Raw genomic sequence first — 19,517 nt, 5'->3', positions numbered from 1 at the left:
GCATGTTGTAGATCCCAAAGTTTATACTGTGATTCTGAACTGGCTTTTCAAAATGGAAGTTGTCTACATACAAGTTCTGTGATTATTTCTTATACTACAAAGATCCAAAGCAAATGCTGTAAGCTCAGCACCCCCCTTTTGTCAAAGATAAATATTCAGATAAACTGGACATCCCATTTACTGAGGTACATCTGCTACCCATGCCTGCTGTAGCCCTGAAACTCAGAGCTTTCCAGGAAAGTGGCCGTCACACATGCTTATTTCATTCACTCACTCACTGTCTATGCTAAGAGTCACACACAACACTGGAGCTCTTAAACCAAATACTTTATACAGTGAACCATAGAAAAACAATCCTTAATAGACCTTGAAATCTTGAGTCAAGATGATCTCATTAACTTTAAATACTGAAAATGTAAAGGGTCCATACAAACTAAGAGTTGTAGTAAATGTGTACTTTCTAATATTCACTTGCTGTGCTATTAAAAATCTCTCTGAGAGAAGCAGATATCCCCTCCCACTCCTGCCCAGGTCTTTGGTCAACTGATTCAAAAACAAAAGTTGCAGGACTGTAAAATTTCATGAAATTTGTGTTTTATTTAAAAGCTAAATTACTTATTATGTTGCATTATTATTGCACTCATATATTGCCTGGAATATGTCTCCAGCAACTCAGAAATAGTGATTGCAACAAAAATAAGGTGAATAGGTCAGGGCCAATGATGTAGTGCAGTGGGTTAATGCCCTGGGCTGAAGTGCCAGCATCCCACATGGGTGCCAGTTCAAGACACGGCTGCTCCACTTCTGATCCAGCTCTCCACTATGGCCTGGGAAAGCAATAGAAGATGGCCCAAGACCTTGGGTCCCTTCACCCATGTGGGAAACTCAGAAGAAACTTTTGGCTCCTGGCTTTGGATTGGTGCAGCTCTGGCCAATGTGACCAATTGGGGAGTGAATCTCTCTCTCTCTCTCTCTCTCTCTCTCTCTCTCTCTCTCTGCCTCTCCTCTTTTAAAAAAAGGTAAATAGGTCTACAAAGCATTTTCTTTCTTTATGAGGGACTTTCATAGAGGAAATAAAATAACTGCAATTCAAATCATATTTATATTCTTAACAATGGTTTAAATCATATAAAATTATGTCTAACATTTACCACTACAAATCTGTAAGGAGTCAGAAAACAATTTATAGGACACAATGTCTTGACTGTGGTTGCATTCCACTTTCAAATCACTCTGAGACAAAACAGCATTTTCCCAAGAGTTAAAGAAAAAAAGATTTTATAAAAGGGATCCTTTTAAATGACTGAATACATCATTTCTGTTACTGACAGAAACAGGTTATACTTTTCCCCTACCACTCTGATTAAAGAAATAATTCTTTCAACTAAAAAATGCTACATATTCAAGACTACAGGAATTATCAGTAGGCATTCTTTCTTCTTAATCTGTTATTTGTCTCTAAAATATGTCAAGTAAACTTTTAAAGACTCAGGGAGGGGCAGCTTCATGATTTTCTCAGTAAATTCTGAGACCCTTCTGGCTTCATGGCTTTGCTGTGGTCTTTCCCCTCCTCTTATTTGTAATCCTCACTGTCTAGAGGCTGAGGAATAAGCTGATTACCCACAAAGACCTACGTGTTAATTCTGTTTCATTCTTTTTTCATTTTGGGTGGAGCCTTTTGGGGAATCCCTTTGGCCTGCGTCTCATTATTTATGAAATTTCTAAGTGCAGTGAATGTAAATACAGGACAAGTCCTGCAGGTTCCTCAGAGCACAGGGCAGGGGGGAGTCCCACATAATCAGGTTTGCTGTAGTCATTCTTTCTTGCCTGCACAAGTAGAGCAAATAAAACAGCAAGGATATTTTTACTTTTCCAAGTGTTTTGTTCAGTTTGCATAATCTGTGTTAACTGATCTTCTACAGGAATGACTAGTAGGCCTCCCATGTTCAGGAAAATTTTCACGTAGCTTTCATTGTCTTTCTGGAGTCCAGCAACACAATAATTTGATCATACTGATAACTGTCAGATGCTCTCTGGAGGCAATTACCAGCCACAAATGCAGGATCACACAACTCAGATTTATCAAAGCTATCACTATGTTTGATGAAGCTCTCCCGTTTTCCCCTGGCATAGTCCACCACATCTGAATAAAGCTCAATCCCATGATTTCTTGGAAAGGTAGAATGGTAGAGAAGGGGAGAGGAGAGGAGAGGAGAGGAGAGGAGAGGAGAGGAGAGGAGAGGAGAGGAGAGGAGAGGAAAGGAAGAAGGGGGAGGGGAGGAGGGGGGGAGGAGAGGAGGAGGGGGAGGGGGAAGAGGAGGAGAGGAGGAAAAGAAGAGAGAAAAGAGGAGAATGAGAATGAGAATGAGAATGAGAATGAGAATGAGAATGAGAATGGTAATGAGAATGAATCTTCTTTTCAGTTTCATTCCCCAAATACCCTCAATAGCTTCAGCTGGGCCAAGCCAAAGCCAGGAGGCAGAAACTCCAGCCAGGTCTCCTAGGTATATGGCAGGAACCCATCTAGTTGACCCAATATCTGCTTCCTCATAAGTGAATTATCAGGAAGATGGATTGATGTGTGCATTCTAAGTGTCAGCTTAACCTAAACTGCTACAACAGTCACCCTAAGATAACAATTATTCTGTGGATAAATATTAATGTTAAAATGAGCCAGGCATTACTAGCAGGAATCGAACATGGATAATTAACAGGCAAGTGTTAGTATGCCCCCTCATAGGTATTTGTTTAAATTATAATATCTTTTCATAATTTCTCTAGCCTTCTGACTGCCATCTATCCATTAATCTAAAGGGAACATTTTAAGAAATGTCTTTAAAATTACTTTCTCTACATTTTCATTTATTGTAGAAAAAGAAAAAATAACAAAAGTAAATTTATACTGAAGTAAAAATGACACTGCTATTTTAATTTAGATGAATTATAATCAATGGTATCTTCTAATAGAACAGATAAGAGGAACAAACATCATTTTAGACTAAAAATTATAGTCTGCAAGATATCTGTGTGGCTTGGTAAATCTTTCTCAAATTTATACTCTTGAAGTAACATTAGGATTGTGCTGAGGTGAGGGGGATCAGACACTGGGAAGCCTTTTCCTTAATACCAGAGAGACTTCATGCATCATTTATTGGAGACTGAAGTACCATAAGTTACAACCTGGGTAAGAGATAAGGAGGGTGATCGATAATAATTATACTTAATAAATAAAACAAAAAAATTATTTCTATTAAGAATAAACCTGATTGAGTATAACATATAATTGAACTCCTGAGCTTATCTAAATAATTTTTTATTTTTCTTTGTAACAATCTCACCAAGCTATATGATCAGGGATTATATGTTAGTCTGAGAGTGTAAGAAGTGACATGATCCTGACTGTGTCATATTCTCCATATTCTTACCTCATAGATACATAATAGCTGCTGTATAACCAACACACTATCTGTGTTTCAGGAAGGAATAAGGAAAATGATTTTGCAGCTAAAGCTTCCTCCTTTATGATGGACATTCAAAAAAGTTATCTCAATGACTTCCACTTTCATCTTAATTTTCAAGAGAATACATCACAACAGATATTTTTGTTCATGTGTTGTGAACTACAGTAAGTTATTAATCAAGATATGCTAACATATTTTACATGTCATGTTGATACACATGAAAAATAGAGCAAAATGATCAAAATTGTTAACTGGGATTTATTTAAAAATAAAATTAAAAAGGCAAAAATTAATTGAAAATGATAATCAGGCCTGTGCCATGGCTCACTTGGTTAATCCTCCACCTGCGGCACCAGCATCCCATATGGGCACTGGGTTCTAGTCCCAGCTGCCTTTCTTCCAGTCCAGCTCTCTGCTGTGGCCCTGGAGGGCAGTGGAGGATGGCCCAAGTGCTTGGGCTGCTGCACCCACATGGGAGACCAGGAGGAAGCACCTGGCTCCTGGCTTTCGGATCCATGCAGCGCCAGTCGTAGCACCCATTTGGGGAGTGAACCAACAAAAGGAAGACCTTTTTCTCTGTCTCTCTCTCACTGTCTATAACTCTATCTGTCAAAAAAAATGAAAATGATAATCAGTTATTAATACATTTGAGGGTACGACATGGAAAATTAAAATAAAAAAGCATGCAGCCAAAAAAATGATTATGAATGGAAAATAAATGTATTTGAAACAGACAAACTGAAATAAATCAGATCAAAATAGACATTGAAAATAAAAATATTATCTTAGAGTGTGCATACATTTAGGTAATAATCATTTTCCTATATACAGATATGGGGAATATGGGAGGTTGACAAAGAGTGTGGTGTGATGGGGTTGATAAGATGTTCTAATTTTAATCTGATGATTTTCAAACATTTTTATTTATTTTTGTTCAGTTATGCATGCATTGACCCTTAAATGTAGCTCATGATGTCACTTCAATCTCCACTTTTTCAGAGACATTCCACCCATCAAATAAATGAATCTACACCTCACGTCTGTTTCAGAACCAACAATAGAATAATAAAATTACTGGTCTCCATTTTGTTATTGTATCCAACTGATATATATTGATTATAATTCTATAAAACTGTTTTTGCAACCTTTTCAAATGTCACATGGTGCTACATTTAAATATTGTACTTACTGTTTGAAATATGCATTTCCTCTATGTTTATTTTATCTTTCTATTATTCCTGTACTTGGAGGGAGAAGTCGCTGCCTGGTCCCTTCCAAGGATGGAGAGGGAGCAAAATGTCACCATGGCCATAGGGACTGTAGCAGCCATGCTGATGGAGGGAAACATGGGCCTAATATTAGCATGAGGAAAGAGGATGGGGCACCTTCTGATAGACACTGATGTTTCTGTGTCTACCCCCAAGTGACCCACGGTGTCCTTCTCTCCAGGCCACATCTTGGTGTAGAGTGGGAGAGGGACCTACAGGGACTCAGAGACAACATAACAGCAAAAGCAGGGCCTGTGGGTGGAGGCCTTCAGACAGTTGGGGAGGGTTGTACACTCAAGTGTGAGGGAAGGTTGGTTGGGAGGGATCCTCCAGGGCTTCCCCTGACCTTCCCTGAATACTCATCAGGGCCACCCCTCACCACCAAGCCCCTGAGTCTGAGAGAAGGGGTTGCTGGCTGAGCCCACCTGGCTGGGTTTCTCAGAGGATCGGTCAACTGAACTGGTTCAATTCCAAAAATAAATAATGTACTAAAAAGCAGCTTGCCAAACCCATGGTGATGCAGGCTTGGTAGTTGAAATGGGGTGTCCAGCCAGCTGGGCTCATTAGAAGTCACTCCCTTCCTCCCACCCCACCCATGTGCAGCTGTCAGGCCCAACAGGCCTGTGACAGCAGATGTCCAAGCAAGGTCAGGTTGTGGATGGCAGGGTGGCAGTTGGTGATGAAGGCTTCCCTGATATGATCTTACATAAAATATGACAATGACTTGTGCTGAGGCCCAGGACATGGGCAGCAGCAGCTGCCCACATGGTATAGAAAGTTGCAGGTTCAGAAAGCAGATATGTTCCTGAAAGCGTTCCTCCAGCCTTGGCAAGTGGTGGTGACTGAAGCAGGCACAAGACCTGGTGACAGTGTGACAGGGGACCTATCATGCCCAGGCATAGCCACATGGTCATTATGGAGCCAGTAAGAAAAACATCAAACCAGAAGGCCAGACCATGGACTTTCCCTGAATACAGAGTGTGGAGTTAGAATGAGAGTTTTACTCTGTGCATCTCTCTCTCTCTTTGGCATCTAAGAGGTCCCTGCACCATCTGAAATCCTGTCACAGCCTTCCCCACCCTGCCCTTGCCACATCTGACATCCCACTGCAGAACCCGCCACTCCTGACCCCATGCTACATCCCACCACTGCTTGGGTTGATGAAATAGTACCTGGGTTTGAGTCCAGGTTCCATTTCCAGTTCTGCTTTCGACCAACACATACCCTGAGAGGCAGCAGGTATGTGGTCCCTGCACCCATACGGGAAACCTAAATTCAATTCTAGATCCCTGGCTTCAGTCCACCTCACCCCAAGTGTTGTGGTCATTTCAGAAGTGGACCAGCACATGGAAGATTCATTCTCTCTCTCTCTAATTTGAAATATTTGGAAATGTAAAGGATATAAAAGTCATTGAAAAATGGCCATAGGATTTTGACATGGAAAACACAAAATGATGCTTTTATTTGATTTTGTCCCTATACAGATTCTCTCCTTCATGTAATTATGTTAATTTCTTTTGGATAATTTCTTATAATTTTATTAATATATCTCACATTAACACAGGATATGCAATTTTGCTACATTCCCTTTCCATTGTCTTGTGGTGTATTAGTTTATTTATTTACTTGAAAGACAGTGTGCCACAGAGAGAATGACAGAGAGAGAGAAAGCATCCTTATTTTTGTCAGTTTACATAATTATGGGACACATTTTATGTATGTGGGATCACTTCATCAATGGATAAATGTTTTATTTATCAAAGAACTTATTGTTTTATGATTATTGAATTATTAGAGTTCCTCATATGGCCTGTTTAAAAAAGTTTGGCTTGGCAGTGGATATTTGGTGTAGTAGGTAAGATGCTGCTTGGGACACTCATGTTCATATCCAAATGCCTGCTTGCATGTCTTGGCTGCACTTTGGGACTACTACCCACATGGGAGCCTGGATTGAGTCCAGGACTGTGATTTTTGATTAGTGAGGCTGTTGCCATCATTTGGGGAATGAAACAGCATAGGGACAGCTCCCTCTGTCACTGTATATCCCTATTTCTCTTTCTATATCTTTCTCTCCATGTGTCTCTCCCTCCCTTTCAAACCAAATAAATGTAAATACATTATTCAAATTTTGCCACATTATTCCCCAAGTAAATGGCTTCCATATAATGGTTATGTATCACATCACAATGAGAATACATTTTGGGAAAGCCATCATTAGGTAATTTAGTCACTGATGCACATCACAAAATATATCTACACAAGCCAAGATCTATGCCATTACTAGTCAATATAATCTTACAGGATAACCGGGGTTCTATGTGGTGGGCTGTCATTCACTGAAGCTGTGTTATCAAGTACATGACAGGAAATATTTTCTGAGGAGTGAAATATTAGAAGTTTAATGTACTACCATTTCCTGCTGTGATGTGGGTATTTATTTGGTATCCAAGAAATCTGGTCAATGATATAATCAGCATGGTTTTCTCCTATTATTTGTTCTTGAATGTTCCTTAACACAATCAAGGAAGTACATGACTAACTCACAACCAGTATCATATTAAGTGAGGAAAAGCTAGAAGCATTTCTACTAAGGTATAGAATCAGACAAGGATGTCCACTCTTACCATTGCTATTCAATAGCATTCTAGATGTTTTAGTCAGAGCCATTAAGTGAGAAAAAGAAATCAATGTGATGCAAATTGGAATGGAGAAAGTCAAATTATCCCTGTTTGCAGATGACATGATCATATATGTAGGGAAAACACAAGATGCCACTAAGAGACTGCTGAAACTCAGGGCTGGTGCTGTGGCATAGCAGGTAAAGCCACCGCCTGCAGTGCTGGCATCCAATATGGGTGCCAGTTCTAGTCCCAGCTGCTCCACTTCTGATCCAGGTCTCTGCTATGGCCTGGGAAAGCAGCAGAAGATGACCCAAGCTCTTGGGCCCCTACACCCATTTGGGAGATCCGCAAGAAACTCCTGGCTCCTGGCTTCAGATTGGTGTAGCTCCAGCTGTTGCAGCCATCTGGGGAGTGAACTATCAGATGGAAGACCTCTCTCTCTCTCTCACTATCCCTCTCCTTCTCTCTCTCTCTCTCTCTCTCTCTCTCTGCCTCTCCTTCTCTCTCTGTGTACCCTGACTTTAAAGTAAATAAATAAATCCTAAAAAGAGAGACTGCTGAAACTCTTAAGAGAGTTTGATAAAGTTGCAGGATATGAAATCAACACACAAATATCAATACCCTTTGTATACACAGAAAAATGCCAGTATCATTCACAATAGCTACAAAATATTTCAATACCTTGGAATAAATTTAACCAAGGATGTCAAAGTTCTCTACAATGAAAATTACAATATATTAAAACAAGAAATCAAAGAAGACAAAAAATGGAAGAAACTTCCATGCTTGTAGATTGGAAGAATTAACATAATCAAAATGCCCATACTATCCATAGCAATTTACATATTCAAAGTCATCTTAAAAACAAACAAGCAAAAAAAAAAAAAACCAAAGTAGTCCAAATCAAAATACCAATGACATTCTTCTCAGATCTACAGGAAACAATGCTAAAATTTGTATGGAAGTACAAGAGACCCCAGATAGCTAGAGCAATTGTAAACAAGAAAAAAAAAGCCAGAGATATCACAATACCAGACTTCAAGTTATCTTACAAGGCACTTATGTTCAAAACAAGCCTTTTACAGGCACAAAAATAGACATATAACCAAGGGAACAGAATCGAAACCCCAGAAATTAATCCACACCTCTATAGCCAACTAATCTTTGACAAAGGAACTAAAATTGATCCTTGAAGGAAGGCCAGTCTCTCTCTCTTTTAAAAAAGATTTATTTATTTGAAATTCAGCATTATATACAAGAGAAGGAGAGAGAGAGAGAGAGAGAGAGAGAGAGAGAGAGAGAGAGAGAGAGGTCTTCCATCTGCTGGTTTACTCCCCAGTTGGCTGCAATGGCCAGAGCTGCGCCGACCTGAAGGTAGGAGCCAGGAGTTTCCTCCAGGTCTCCCACAAGGGTTGCAGGGGCCCAAAGGCTTGGGCCATCCTCCACTTCTCTCCCAGGCCATAGCAGAGAGCTGGATCAGAGGTGGAACAGCTGGGATATGAACTAGTGCCCATATGGGATGCTGGCACCACAGGTATTAGCTTTACCTGCTACACAGGCATTGGCTTTACCTGCTATGCCACAGTGCTGGCCCCCAGGCCAGTCTCTTCAATAAAGTGTTGCAAGATTGAATCTCCACATGAAGAAGTATGAAACAAGACCTCTATCTTATACGTTATTCAAAAATCAACTCAAATGGATCAGGGATCTAAATCTATTATCTGATACCAGCAAATTATTAGGGAACATTGGGGAAATTTTGGCACAGGCAAAGACTTCTTCAAGAAGACCCAGAAGCACAGGCAATAAAAGCAAAAATAAACAAATAGGATTACATCAAGCTAAGAATCTTCTGTAATGCAAAGGAAACACAACAAAGTGAAGAAGCAACTGATAGAACAGGAGAAAATATTGCAAATGATGCAACTGATAAGAGATTAATATCCAGAACCCATAAAGAGCTCAAGAAACTCATCAAAAGAAAATGAACAATCCTGTTAAGAAATGGGTAAAGGGCTCGATCAGGCATTTTTCAAAGGATGAAATTCAAATGGCCAACAGACACCTGAAAGATACCCAGGATAACTAGCCATCAAGGAAATGAGAACAAAAACCACAATGATGTTTTCCCTCATCACAATTAGAATAGCTACTATAATAAAATCAATAAACCACAAATGTCAGTGAGGATGTCAGAGAAAAGCTGGGAATGTAAACTGGTACAGCCATTGTGGAAGACAGTATGAAGATACCTCAGAAATCTGAAAACAAATCTACCATATGACCCAGCCATCACACTTCTGGGAATTTACCCAAACAAAATGAAATCAGCATATGAGAGAGTTTACCTGTACCCCTATGTTTACTGCAGCCCAATTTGCAGTAGCTAAGATACAGAATCAGCCCAGATGCCCATCAACCAATGTTTAGATAAAGAAAATGTGGTACATATACACTATGGAATGCTACTTAGCCATAAAAAACAATGAAATTTTGTTGTTTGCAACAAAATGGATGCAACTGGAATCAATTCTACCTAGTGAAATAAACCAGTCCCAATGAGAAAAACGTTTTCCATGATCTATGGTAAATAATAGAGTACAAAAATTTAATGTATATGAGTGAAATGGACATTTTGTGGTTTGATTATTGTTTACAGCTCTTGTCTCTACCTTTGAAGAACAGCGTTTTGTTTGTTTCTCCTTCTTACTGCTTGTTACATGTGACTTGTTACTACTTGTGTTAGTGGGGGGTTAAGCTTATGATTATAAAATAAACTGAAATTAAGTCATTGTAAAAATTAAGAGAGAGTAAGAAAGGAATGATAAGGGAGGGTAGAGTAGGAAGTATCACAATGCGCCTAAATCTGCATATGTGAAATACATAAAATTTACTCAACTTTTATAAATTTAAAAATTATTTTAAAAACACAAAGTACTGAGTTTTTTTAAAAAATGTTAAAACTATCACTCCTTCAAATATCACTTACCTAATGGCAATGTTGGTTATTATTTCAGCTCTAACTTCCCTCAAATAACTGCACTCATATAAGATCAAAAGCCATTTCTCCCTTTCATATCTTACGTCATCCCTCACTCCATCCCAACACCAATGGTGGTATTTCAATATATATGGTCACTAATACATTCCACAGCAAGTAAAGTAAATGTGTTCCTAAAACTTATTGAAATTTTCCTATATGCTTTATTTTAAGCACTTTAGAAAGATTAGCTGCTTTATTTCTCATATTTATCCTAGGAATTGTAGCTTTTAATGCCTCCATTTTACACATGAGAAAACTGAGATTCATTAAGTAACCTAAGGAACAAGTAAATGACAGAGGCAGAATGAAAACCCAGGTGGTTAAGTCCAGGTTCCATGCTACTACTCCACATGGGCTCTGAAGGGGCCTATTTATTGAACTCTGTAACTATGTGGCCAAGTTCCTACAACATGAATTCTGATTTGGAAGAACTCAGAGGAGCAGTGAAGAGGAGGCAGACATTGAAGGAGAAACACCTGCAGCCATGAACCTGGACTATGTCTTCTGTGACAAGGACAGTAACTCCCACACTTCCAGAAGAAAGACCCTGATCCCAGAACCCTGACAGAAGAGGCAAAGCAGCTTCAGGGAGCAGTGATGAGGAGTTGGAGGAGTTGTCTTTGAGCCAGGTGATTAAACCTCTCTGATTTTGCTGGCCCTAGTTATAATCCAACTGGTCCAGATGCTACCCCTTGTGCAAGCATAAGCTAGGAGCTTCCTGAGGAAGGCCTGGGCCTCAGAGAACATGGCCAGGAGCTTCCCAAAGAGTATGAATGGAGGCAATATCCTGACAGTGCAGACCTTGACTCCTGCCATCAAAACCAGTGCAGTACCCACTGCCTACCAAGACAATCCCTGGGGCCAGCACCAACAAGGAGTCTAGCTGAGTATTAGAGGCAAGAAATAGGAGGCAATAGCCATGAAGGTGACAAACAGGCAAACGGGAGTCCATTTTCCTTCCTTCTGACCAACCTACCCCAAATTTCCTTGTCCAGAAATGAAGTGAGCCCCAGCTGCATATGGCCAGACTTCAAGTAGGGGTGATGGTGCTGTGGGAAAATTCCCTGTGATGAAACTCCAAAGTGCCCCTGTCCAGGACACAGTGACCAAAAAGCTTGGTAAAACCAAGGGCTAGCGGACCAGAGTCCCTCCCTCAGGGAACCCCAAAACCAAAGACCTGGAGCTCAGACAATATTGAGAAGAGCAGAAACAGTTCTTCAGGGAGGGAAGGGCCCCAGAGGGCCAACTCAGGCCCCAGCTTGGGTTCAAACCCTACTGGGAGGGAGTGAATTACAGAGTAACCCTAGGCTTACCCTGGCCTGTTCTCTGGTGTCAAAGGCTACTCCCAGGCCAGATATCAACCTTCCAGTTCCCTCTACTCTGGACATCAGATTCCCTTGACGTCAAGCAGCAGACACAGTCCCAACAAGCAACAGGGATCATGTTTCCCAATGCAAGTAGAAAAGAGGCCACATGAAGCACCACAGCTCAGAAGCCCAAGAATTGGGTCATGGGCCTCTGAACCGCAATCCTTCTAATCAATAGTTCCCACCATCTCCTGGGAAAACCTAGCTAATGAGTGAAACCAGATGCAGGCCTTGGTGGGGAAGGTCCTGATGCTGCTGCTGAAGCAGGAAAGAAAAAGGCCATGGACATCACCAAGAAAAGCAAGAATGATCGCAGTAGCTGCAAAGCAGGAGCTTCCAGGGTCCTGTTGGCAATGAAGGTCCCCCAGGAGCAAGCAGAAGCAGAAGCCAATGACTGGGAAGGTGGAGATGGTGCTGGCTCCCAAGAAAATGCCTCTAGGACTTCCAAGGGGAAATAAAAAAGGAGTGCAAGTGGTAATGGCAAAGAAAAAAAGGGTCCCCTGACTCCCACAGATCCAAGGACAATCCATAAGGGGATTTGGGAATGGTGAAGATTAAGAGTGGAGGTCAAAGCAACCTGAAAACAAGGAGAAGCAATCTAAGAAGGAAAAAGGACAGGACAAAATGGAAAAGAAGAAAGCAAACAGAAAACCCTCATCCAAAATCCCCAAGACATCATCCAGGAGAATTAATAGATGGCAGACAAGAAGGAGTTGTGAGGGGTCTGTGGCACAGGTGCATAACCAAGTGGGGAGCATCCTCATGTCTACGGGCTGCAACTACATTTTTAACTCCAGTCTCTCACAGCAAATTCTGGCTAGCCCCAGGGGCTGGATGCTGGACAAGCTAGTGAGCCTTAAGGGAGGCTGGTCCAATATGGAAATGTGTCCTGATCCCTTAACCCTACCCTACTTCTCCTAACACAGAATGTTTTGTACAGATGTGCTCAGTGTGTGTGTGTGTGTGTGTGTAGTTGTCAAAGTCAACGTGCCTAAAGACCTCAGAACTTTCCATTACCCTGTTCTACTTTGTCTCTGACAGGTCCTCAGGATGTCTCCTTGGTTTCAGTTTTACCATTGTGTTTTTTTTAAGAATTTGGAAAAATCATTAAAAGAAAAAAAAGCAAATCATTAAAAGAAAAAAAAAGCATTCAATACACTTGTCTAACTGAACATTAGAGCTCAACAACACAGCACATTGTAAAGAATCACTTGCTTGACCTCATGATTTTTTGGCTGATGATGGGGAGCTGTGACTTGCTATCACTGCCCAGAATTGCAAGAGAGTATCATAACATAGATTATGAGCCTAAGGAAAAATCAAAATTAAAACTGTGAATATGGCTTCTATTGAATATGTATCACATCTGTTTTGTGTATTAGGCACAGGAATAGAAACACATGTAGCCCATATGCACACGCAAGTGGAAACACTGGGAGGCCTACAGGGTCTGCACACACAGGGTTTGGAAAGAGAAGAGGAAATCCATAGGCTGGGATAGATACAGAAATTATAGCCTTAAGTGACTATATTAGAATTAAATACTAAAAATCAATCATCACAATTCCCTTTCAACAATTAAAAAGAAAAATACATGAAAGTGCATAAAATAAAGACAAGCAAAAAGATAAGAGCATATATGAAATGCTTTTTTCTGGTTTTCTTTATACTCATAAGATTAACCCTACAGTAAGTAAAGAGTCCAATAAATAGTATGAGGAGAAAAAAGTTCCTCAACTACAGACACAAGGGCTGTAAACAATCATCAAAGCTCAAGATGTCAATTTCACTCCTATAGATTACATTTTAGATGCTCTGTTAGTTATGACAGATCAGGGAAAACATGGTATTTGCCTTTTTGGGACTGGCTTATTTCACTAGTGTTAATGGCTTCTAGTTGCATCCATGTTGTTGCAAAACAAAAGATTTCATTTTTTTTTACCACTGAGTAGTATTCCATAGTGTATATATGCCATAATGTGAAATGCTTATTAAAATGTCCCACAAACATGGATATACTTTTTAATATTAACAGAATTAATAATCCATGAGTAAAAGTAATTAAGGAAACACAGGGAAAAGTAACACTAATGTCCAGTTTCAGGTATTAAAACAAGTTTTTGCAGAGAATATAGCCTAGTCAAGATGCTAGAAAAAAATTTTTGTAAAACTCAGGAGTAAAAACTTGACCAGAGATAAAAATCGACCACACTTTGGAAATCAAATTCCCACAAAACAAATATAAATTTCCCAAATCCAATATAACAAATATAAAATAGGAAAATTCCAAATTAAACTAAGCAATCTGAATCACAATTTGAAGACTACCAACCAATAAAAAGTTACAGAAACAAAATTTAAGTTATAGAAATACAAAATATTCCAAACATTTAAGAAAAAAAAAGACACACTTATATTTCCCAGACATACCAAGGTAGAAATAAGCACAGAATATTTTCACATTTTTTAGAAAGCCAGCATTACATTGATTATGATGCAAATTGATCAGAACTTGAAATATGAATTAAGTATAAGCCTGTCTTTTAAAAACACATGCATATCTCCCTAGTAGTTTTATGATAAATGAAATACATATGAAAATAAAATTAATAACAAGTGAGATAGAAGAAAAATGCAAGAGGTGGTTAACATTTTGAACAAGCCATGTAGATTGTCCAGGTAGTGGAAAAATTCAAGAAAATCACATGACCATTTAGATTGAATGTTGAAAAGCATTTAAAAAGTCAGCATGCAATTAAAAATACTTACTATTTTTTTAGTAAAAATAAACTGTGGCTTCCTTACTCTGATCAAGGTGTTGAAAAGGATCCTACAACAAACAACACAATACGGGATCATTGACAAATTTCTCCCTGAAGAAACCTAGACGGCTGACTCCACTGTCTCCAACTTCATCATTTTTTATTCCATCCGCATTTATTCCAAATAGATTAATATATTTATACTGGAAAGTCAGGCATATGAAATTCACACATGCACTTGTCTTCATTAGCATAGAGTTAGTGAACCTAAGAATCCTCAATTCCAGGCTGTGGTACATTTCTTTCTTTCTTTTTTTTTTTTTTTTTTTGTCTCCAGCTTCTTACTGGAGGAGTAGTCGGGGGAGAGGGAAAAAGAACAAAAGGAAAAAATAAGGTGTAAAAATCAATTTCTAAGCAATAAAATGTCAGTATATTGGAAATCTTTATTTAGAGAGAATCCATAACATCTAAAAACAAAAACTGATAAATGAATTGAACGAGATTTCTGGGAAGATCGATATTTTTAAAATCCACTAGATTATTACCAAGCACCGGCAAAAAACAAATAGAAGATACTAAAGGTCAGTAAGCAGAGTGGAAAACATATAGACAGGAGCAAGAAAAAGGATTCAATTATGTGATGCCTTTAAGCATTCTTCAAATCCATATTAAAACATGATACAAATGGCCCAACAGAAAAATGAGCAGAAATACAAAGCGAAAGCCCCTAAGCCTAGAAGCAGAATTTTAACTTACGTGAAGCAGGTGACCGCCAGCTGCAGCCAGGATCCGCTTTCGAGAAGCACAGGGGGACCCCAAGGCGACCCCAGCGGGTGGCAGGTGCACCGCGGGGAGAGGAGGGCAGGGGGCCGCTTCCCACCTCTCCTGATTCACATCAAGCACAGACCGGTTAGGGAGCCACACCTTGGAGGATGCTGATTGGCTGAGTCTTTTGTGACGCTGTGTGCGCCCCCATCCAATCAGGCACGGTGATGTCATCACGCGGGATCTTGACGTCACAGTGGTCTTAGAGTTCCTCCGCAGAGCGAGGTGAGCCCAGTCGGGGTCTGCGCTCTCCACCTTCACAAGCTGGGGGTCGCCGGGTACCTAGGAGCTGAGGACTGCGACGTGGTGAGTGTGTGGGCCCGGGGGTCCTGACAGGGGGGAAGCAGAACCGGTGGAAGCTGCCTGGGACCCCGGACCCCTTCCCTGGCACCCGGAACCCCCGACGCCCGGCCATACCAGGACACCCGGGGCCCACGACGCCCAGCCTCTTCCCTGGTACCCGGGACCATCGACGCCCGGTCCCTCCCTGGCACTCGAGAACCCCGACCCGTTCCCTGGTACCTCTGACACCCGTTCGGCCCCCTCCCTGGCACCCCGGATCCCCAGAGCCCGGCCCCTTCCCCGACGCCCAGCCCCTTTCCTGGCATCCACGACCCCAGACGCCCGGCCCCCCTGACACCCGGGACCCCTGATGCCCGGCCCCTCCCTGGCACCCGAGATCCCCAACCCCCTCCCTGGCCCCCTTGACCCCAGACACCCGACCTCTTCCCTGGCAAACGGGACCCTCGACGCCAGGACCTCCCTGTCACTCGGGACCCAGGACGCCCGGCCTTCACCCTTGCACCCAGGACCCTCGATGCCCCGCCCTGGGACCTCTGATGCCCAAACCCTCCCTGGCACCTGAGACCCCCGAACACCTCCCTGGCACCCGTGACCCCCGACGCCCGGCCCCTCCCTGTCACTCGGGACCTCAGATGCCCAGCCTCCTCCCTGGCACCCTGGACCCCTGACGCCCAGCCCCTTCCCTGGTACCAGGGACCCCTGACACCAGGCCCCTTTCCAGGTACCCAGGACCCCCATTGCCCAGCTCTCTCTGCGACCCGAGACACCTGAAAACTTCCCTGACACCCGTTACCACCAACATCCAGCCCCCTCCATGGCACCTGTGACCCCTGACACCTGCCCCCCTCCTTGACACCCAAGAATTCTGATGCCCGGCCTCCCCCCAGGCACACAGGAACCCCAACACCCAGCCCCTTCCCTGGTACCTGGGACCCCCATCGCCCGGCTCCTATTGGGCCCCAGGATCCCTGATGTGTGGACCCATCCTTGAAACCCATGACCCCCGAAGCCCGGCCGTCCCTGGCACCTGGATCCCTGACGCCCGACGCCTCCCTAGCACCTGGGACCCCCAACCCCCTCACTGGCACCCGTGACCCATGACGCCCGGCCCCTCCCTGTCTCTCAGGACCCCAGACGCCCAGCCCCCTCCCTGGCATCCAGATAATCGACTCCTGACCCCTCCCTGGTACCCAGGACCCACGTCGCCTGGCCCCTTTCCTGGCAAACAGGAACACTGGGCCCAGATCCTTCCCTGGCACCTGGGACCCTGACACCTAGCCCCTCCCTGGCACTGGGACACCCGACCTCCTCCCGAGCACCTGGTACACCTGATGTCCGGCCCCCTCCCTGGCACCCAGGACCCTCAACACCTGACTCCCTCCCTGACACCCAGGAACCCTGCTGCCCTGCCCCTTCCATGGCACCCAGGACCCACGAGGCTCGGCCACCTCCCTGGCACCCAGGACTCCCACAGCCTGCCCCCTTCCATGCACCCAGGACCCTAACACCAGATACCTCCCTGGCACCTGGGACCACCGACGCCCTCCCTGGCACACATGACCTCAAAGACTGGCCTCCACCATGGATCACATGACCCCCGAAGTCTGGCCCCCTCCCTGGCACCCCAGACCCCCAACACCTGGCCACTTCCCCAACACCCAACCCATTCCCTGGTACCTGGAACCCACACCATCCAGCCCCTTACCAGACACCCGGGACTCCCGATGCCCGGCCCCTCACTGTCACTGGGGACCCCAGACGCCAGGCCCCCTTACTGGCACCGGGGACCCGTGATGCCCGGCCCCTTCCCTGGACCCTTGACGCCCAGCCCTCCCTGGCACCTGGGACTCCCGATGCCTGGCCCTCCATGTCACTTGGGACCCCGACCTCCGGCCCCCTCCCAGGCACCCGGAATCCCTGATACCCGGCCCCTTCCCTGATGCCCAGCCCTTCCCTGGTACCCAGGACCCCCATCTCTTGGCCCTCTCCCTGTCTCTGGGGACCCCAGAAGCCCGGAACCTCCTGGGCATCCGGGCCACCTGACATCCAGCCCCTCCCTGTCACTCGGGACCCCAGACACTCAGCCCCTCCCTGTCACATGAGACCCCAGATGCCCGGCCCCTCCCTGTGACCTGGGACACTCAAAACCTCCCTAGCTCCCATGACCACAGACGCCCCGCCCCTTCCCCGACACCCAGCATCTCCCTGGAACCCAAGAATCTGACGCCAGGCCTCTTCCCTGGCAACCAGGTCCCTCGATGCCAGGCCCCTCCCTGGCACCCACCCTCAATGCCTGGCCCCTCCCTGGCACCCAGAGCCTCCAACCCCTTCCCTGGAACTCTGGACCCCCAACACCCGACTCCAGAAGCCCAGGCCCCTCCTGGGCACCTGGAACGTACATCACCCGGCCCCCTCCCTGTTAAACAGGACCCCTGATGCCCAGTCTCCTCCCTTGCACCCGGGACCCCTGACACCCAGCCCCTTCCCTGGCACCCAGGACCCTCAATGCCCATCTCCTCCTTGTCACCCAGGACCCCTGATGCCCGTCCCCTACCTGGCACCCAGGACCCTCGATGCCTGACCCCTCCTTGGCAACCAAGACCCCTGACCACCTCCCTGGCACCCATGACCCCAGACACACGGCCTCTTCACTGACATCCAAGATCTCCCTAGCTCCCAAGACCCCGACGCCCAGCCTCTTACCTGGCACCCTGGACCCTGTCGCCCAGCCCCTCCCTTGCACCCATGACCCCTGACGCCCGGCTACTCCCTGTCACTTGGGATGCCAGATACCCAGCCTCCTCCCTGGCACCCTGGACCCCTGATGCCCAGCCCCTTCCCTGGTACCCGGGACCCAAATCGCCTGGCTTCCTCCTAGGCCCAGGAATCCCTGACGCCTGGACCCCTCCTTGAAACCCATGAACCCAGACGTCCAGCCGCCTCCCTGGCACCCATGACACAGGATGCCCAGCCCTCCCTTGCACCCGGGACCCCTAACGCCCAGCCCCTTCCCTGGCACCCGGGACCCTGATGCCAGGCCCCTTCCCTGGTACCCAGGACCCCCATCACCCAGATCCCTACTGGGCCCCGGGATCCCCAACGCCTGGCCCCCTCCTTGATACCTATGACCTGTGTCGCCCAGCTCCTTCCCTGGCACCCAGGACCTTCGATGCCCGGGCCCTCCCTGGCACCTGGAACATCAACTCCTGGCCTCTTCCTTGGTACCCGGGAAATCTGACCCCTTCCCTGACACACGGTACCCCCGATGCCTGGCCCCTCCCTCGCTCTTGGAACCCTGATGCCCGGCCCCTTCTCTGGCACCCAGGACCCTGATGCCAGGCCCCTTTCCTGGTACCCAGGACCCCTATCGCCTGGCTCCCTCCTGGGCTCCAGGATCCCCAACGCCTGGCCCCTCCTTGACAACAACGATCCCTGACGCATGGTCTCCTCCCTGGCACCCGTGATCCCCGACACCTGGTACCCTTCTTGTCACCTGGGAATGCTGACGCTCACCGCCACCCAGGCACACTGGACCTCCAATGCACAGACCCTTCCCTGGTACCCTGGACCCCCATCACCCAGCTCCCTACTGGACCCCAGGATCCCTGACGCCTGGTCCCCTCTTTGACACCTGTGATGCATGTCGCCCAGCCCCCTCCCTGGCACCCAGGACCTTCGATGCCCAGCCCTCCCTGGCACCTAGAACGTCGACTCCTGGCCTCTCCCCTGGTACCTGGGAAACCTGACCACTTCCCTGACACTCTGGATCCCTGATGCCAGGCCCTCTCCCTGGCACTCAGGACCCTCGACGCATGGCCTCTCCCTGGAACCCGGGACCCCTGATGCCCAACCCCTCCCTGGCACCCG

General features: G+C 45.3%; 1 pseudogene; it reads right to left on the bottom strand.

Annotated features, from left to right (window-relative positions):
• Positions 1 to 1,448: 1,448 nt before the first annotated feature.
• LOC133746978 (protein-L-isoaspartate O-methyltransferase domain-containing protein 1-like) lies at positions 1,449 to 19,292 on the bottom strand (annotated as a pseudogene).
• Between the last annotated feature and the right edge of the window lie 225 nt (positions 19,293 to 19,517).

The sequence above is a fragment of the Lepus europaeus genome, chromosome 18 (assembly GCF_033115175.1).
Source record: "Lepus europaeus isolate LE1 chromosome 18, mLepTim1.pri, whole genome shotgun sequence".
Classification (NCBI taxonomy): domain Eukaryota; kingdom Metazoa; phylum Chordata; class Mammalia; order Lagomorpha; family Leporidae; genus Lepus; species Lepus europaeus.
Note: the sequence above shows the minus strand (reverse complement) of the source record. Positions and strands in the feature narration are given on the sequence as shown.